Source organism: Labeo rohita, unplaced genomic scaffold (genome assembly GCF_022985175.1).
Source record: "Labeo rohita strain BAU-BD-2019 unplaced genomic scaffold, IGBB_LRoh.1.0 scaffold_503, whole genome shotgun sequence".
NCBI classification, from domain to species: domain Eukaryota; kingdom Metazoa; phylum Chordata; class Actinopteri; order Cypriniformes; family Cyprinidae; genus Labeo; species Labeo rohita.
Window position 1 is genome coordinate 32,675 of NW_026129424.1, and position 5,617 is coordinate 38,291.

Consider the following 5,617-nt stretch of genomic DNA (forward strand, 5'->3'; position numbering starts at 1 on the left):
TGAGTGAAATAAAAATACTTCACTACGGTCCACCTCTGACTGAAAATACTACACTGCTGCTTTCTCTTCTGCTTGGCAATGCATTTTTGTAAAATTTGATATTAAACCAGCTGTATTTTATACGTTGTCTGTTGGGGGTAATTATCTGTATTATTTGTAGTTACAAAACATAAACAATGGAACTACAGGAAATAAGCAGGGGTAACCATAGCAATTTTAACACATTGATAGAAGCATCAATCCTTGCATTTACATGCACTTACTCTTTTGTGGCTTTTTCCTTGAAGGCATATGCCTTGGTCCCTCTGTGGAATAAAAGATTACAGCTGAGTCATATATACACAGGGAAAAAATGCACTTTGTAATGTATTTTTAACATAGTGGAAATACAGTCACAGACAAAAATTACAATATTGGCATCCCTGGATTTCTATCAGATAATAAATGGACTGCAATTACAAATTGTTTGCATTGTAACAACAGAAAAAAGCAGAGAAAAAAGGCAAATCTGAGACATTTTACACAGATCTCCAAAAATGGACTGGACAAAATTATTGGCAGCTCTTCAGAAATAATTGCATTTCATGCATTGGAACTGGCGATATAGAAACCAGTTAAAATTTGAAAAAAAGTGACATTTTTGTTGTGTGTCTATGTGTACCACACTAAGTATGGAGAAAAGAAAGAAGTGAAATATCCCTGATATTTCTAATATCCTGAGAGTGCAATAGCATGGTGTTAACAGTTATTACATTAACAGTCTCAAGGATACAAGTACAACTCCAGACATCTTAATGTTCCTGTTTCCACTGTGCACAACACTATCAAAACATTTACAGCCCATGGCACTCTAGCTAATATCCCTTGGATGTGGAAAAAAAAAAAAAAAATGATGGTAGATCAGAGCTGAGCAGCTGACACAGAAAGAAAAATAATTTTACTGTCTTCAGAAAATTAAATGAGGTCTTCAAAAACAAAACAAAACAAAAAAGGAACAGTCTCCTCAGTCAAACATGGTGAAACCCATACGGAAATGTAATATATGACATATATGTACCTATATCAGAAGTGCTACTCTCATATATGTTAAATATAGGGCAATATATTATTATCACATATATCCATCTTCTGGATATATGTAGATATATGTTTATAACATATATGAATTTCCCATAGTACAATTTGTATATAAACATATATTGAAAGTATATATATGTTTAACTTTTATATGGTATTGTATGTTATGACCATATATGTTTACAATATATATTAAAATGGTATATTGTATTATATGATATGACCATATATGTTAACAATATATATCAAAATTATATATGGTACTCTATGTTTTGACCATTTGTTACCAATGTATATATTGAATTTATGCAGTTTATTAACCATATATGCCTAAAAGATACTGCTTATTGTAAATCATATAACACAATTCATTGCTTAACTTTATTTTGTTTCAATTTAGTTTTCTGGGGAAAAAAAGTAAAGATGAATATATAACCTGTTCAAAAATGCCAATGTACTAAAAGTTACTTGTATTATAGAGTTATTGAGGGGACACTTCATGTAACTGTTTGTCCATATGTGCTCTCATCATCAATGAACTAAAACGCATTTCATTAAAATACATGAGCGATTGTGTGTGAACGTCACGATAGCGCTTTTGCGCATGCGCCTAAATTTAAACACACCCGCGCTAACGGCAGAGTCTGAGCAATGGCTGCAGCTAAACAAACAGTCATCTGCGGTAAGATGTTTTATTCCTTCACATAATAAACGACAATGATTTTATAGACGGGCACGAAGACAGACCGACATCACTGAGTGAAAGGATGAAACGCCCTTGGATGTGGCAGCGGTGCAGGTAATTTACGCTAATTTACTCCACGCTTTAAGTGTTATATGATTGTTTTGGTCTACAAGAGCCTCTGTCTCTATATAGATCAGCTAATGTTTTAAATATTCCCTGTCATTGTTGTATATATGATGTTATGATTACAGCTGCATTGATGTGTTTTGCAATGTGTTCGCGTTAAAGTTAATGTTAGCTTTTGGGTAACCGGTTAATCTGTATGGAGATACTGTGAGCTCATTGTTTTCACTGGATAAACAATGCCACATTTGGAAATTATTAAAATTAAATAATTATTTAATGAAAATTATAATGTTTATCTCTGAGATGTAGTAACTAGAACTATAAAAAATGCACGAAATGGAATTATTTAAATACAAGCACCTTGAATACATATTGTAAATTACAGTACTTGGTTATATTGCACCAAGTGCATTGACATGTCAGTGACATGCCTAGAGTGGGGTGCATAAGCACATGCATGTGCATGTTGCATAAAGGTACAGTAAGTTACACTAAAGGATGTGATTGTGGGGTTTTAAACATAAGGTTAATCTATCGTAGTAAATTTTGTTCATATTGTTGCTGATAATTGTGCTATTCTTTTTGTGTCCCATGACAAGGTAATGAGTCCCGAAATTCTCAGAAAATAGAAAGGGAGGCCGAACCTGCAGATGTGGATGACAGTGATGTGAATGATGGAGCATCTACACAGAAAAGGTTAAATATTTTATTGAAACCAAAACTAGCATCTACAGTATACATGTAAACAAATCAAATCAACAAAATATTTTAGTTAAAAATGTGTCTCCATGTACTATTTAATACAATTCTAGTGCATTTAATCTATTAAATAACAGTAGAGTGAGTGAGTTTTTGGATATGGTTAGATTAAACTTATTTTAGTGAATGAAGTACCACATTTCAGCTATCATTTTGTTAGGGTGGGTACACAAAATATTATTTTATCCTTGCTTCTAGAAAATCCTCAATCTTTCTGCTTTCTAACAGCTTCATGTGGCCGTAAACATTTATTTTTAACATGACTTTAAGCACTATAGATTATTAAAGTTTATTTTAGGGGATTTAATCAAAATTGTCATTCAAAAACCCATGTCATAGTTCCACCCCTCTATTTCTTTTCTCCAGGCCACATTCTCGATGCACATATTAGGTATTATGAATGTAAACACTTTATTTCATTAATGCTAAATAGCAAATTAAATTGTAACCTTAGCTATGAACTCTGTCATTGAGCATTTGGGTTACTATAGTTTAGTTGTTCATGTATAGAGACATATTATTTGAATGGGCATGCAGGCTGTGCTCTGTCGTTGTTCTGCCATGTCCTTGTGGAATCTGGGAATATTTTACAACTACAATTTATAATTATTACATAAATAATGAGTATTCTGCATTTTTAAAATAATCTTTAACTTTACCAACCATGTTTAATACTCAGTATATTTGTCATTTTATAGTAGTTAATCACTTTAAGATATAGGCACAGTTCTAACTAAAAACCTAAATTAAACTTTGATACAATGTTGGATTGCAAGACTTAAGCAGGTTCTATATTTTAATATCATGTTGACTAAAATCAAGTTTACTACTAAAGTAAGTTTACTACTTGGTTCACTACCAAAGCTAAAAAGTTGCTTTTGAATGTGGTGCCTTTCCTGAAATCATATATGGTTCAGAAAATTTATTGTAATTATCTTATAAAAACCTAACTTTTACTATTTTTTTCCAGATGCTGGAATCCAGAAATTTCTTCACCTGGGGCCTACTGGGGATGGCAATAAACCAAAGCTAACCAAGCTGTGGGAATACAAACCTGTAGACCTTTAGCTGAACCACTACAATTGATGTTCTGTTTCTTATGCCTATTCAGTGTTTTGATCAGTTATATATGTAATTGTTTCTTTTTTGTCCTGTTTGATTGTGCAGGTCAGTAACTTTTTTTTTCTATTTAAATAAATTCTGTTTAAATAAAGATGCTTCTTTGTGTAGCTTTCTGTACCAACACAGATATTTTGGGGTTGCTTTGCTGCCTCAGACACTGGATGTAATGCATGGCATTATGAAATCTGAAAACTATCAAAGATTTGTAGGGTGCAATATAGGGTCCAGTGTCAGAAAGCTGAGTGTCCATCAAAAGTCATGGGTCTTAAAAGCAGGACAATGACTCAAAGCATGTTTCAAAAAACACCAAAATATGGTTTAATATAAAGCACTGGGAGGATTAAGTGGCCAGAAATGATTCCAGATCAAAATCCCACAGAGCATCTGTCTATAGTTCTCCAAAAGAAAACCTTAACATAAAGTAGTAAGTAAAGAGATAGCTTTAAGAAACTCCCTGATGGTTACAAAAAGCAATTGATTTCAGTTACTGTTTCCAAAGGCATTTGGAACCAAATATTAAGTTGAAGGCAATAATTTTGTCCAGAACTTATTTTTTGGAGATTTGTGTAAAATGTCTCATTTTTGTGTTGTTCCAATGCAAACACGTTTCTGGGAGAAGTAGTGCATTTATTATCTGACAGAAATACAGGGGTGCCAATATTTTTGTCTATGATAGGATGTGTCCCAAGTGCATTTAGAGACCACCAAAATTTGAGAAGAGGCCAATCTCTCTCTTTTAGTAAATATGTGTGCAAACACGCTTTTATATTTGTCTCATTAGAATAGTAAACTCTGAACTGAGTGCCTGTGTAAAGGCCAGTTCAAGATGAACAAAGATTTTTTGATACTGTGGATGTGTGGCGTATCAGAATAAAAATATAGGTCTCCTTTAGTTTAAGTTTAATTAATTCAATTCTATTCAAGAGAACCTGCTTGACTAATGAGTTATTGTAATATATTGTTACCAGAACCAACAATAATTATCCTACAAACAGCATTTACATACCTGACTTTTTCTTTTTGGAACTCAGACCAACTGTGTCCATGACTGACCCTGTGAAGACAGCAGGGGGTTTGGAGAAAGAAAATTACTCATACCAAAAAAAGCTTAAACATATTATGTAAAATACATCAAATCATAACATCACACAAGCGTAGCAGTACATGGGTGCTGTACAATAGGTGTATTAATTTTTATTGCAATTTGGGTAAATGGTGGTGTGGCATAGCCAAATATAAATATTAAAATTATACAAATATTGATATTTCTGAAATGTAGCCTTGTCAAAAGGTCTGTAAAAACAGTGGCCTTTTCCACCATATTTTATTGCTGTATTTTTATTTATTTAGTTTCAAGAGGGAATTTTCTAATAATGTTTGTTGTTTTCATACATGTGAATGAGACATGAGGTACCAGCAGTAGTCAGACAGACAGTAGTTGGCTGTGTCTGACTACTGCTGGTGCACTAAACAAATCAAACTCCTACTTCATGTCTCATTCACATGTCTGAAAACAATGAACATTATTAGTAAATGTGTTTTGGGGGAGTTACTTTGGTGTGAGCCCTGATAGAACAGATAGGATTTTTTCAGTTGAATATTTTAAAATCTAGCTACTCTGACTGGTTTCTCTAACATTGCCTATCCAAGCTTTAACAGTGCAACAACAATGCCCCTGACATAAATGTACGGAGAAAAAAAGAATAAAAATAGGAATAGTACTTTCAGAATTTGATTAGTAATACCTACATTTTTTAGATTTATGATACAGTAGACTTACAAAATTCATTCCAACACCTCTAGTACAGATAGAGATCACCTAATTATTTAATTTTTAGATGGACTTGT

The 5,617-nt window shown here is 32.8% G+C and overlaps 1 long non-coding RNA gene across 1 annotated transcript; it reads left to right on the forward strand.

Moving 5' to 3' along the window:
- Positions 1-1,740: 1,740 nt before the first annotated feature.
- On the forward strand, positions 1,741-3,740 carry LOC127160955 (uncharacterized). Its single transcript, XR_007826895.1, has 3 exons — positions 1,741-1,876; positions 2,488-2,584; positions 3,618-3,740. It is a non-coding gene; the product is annotated as an uncharacterized LOC127160955 (long non-coding RNA).
- Positions 3,741-5,617: the final 1,877 nt, after the last annotated feature.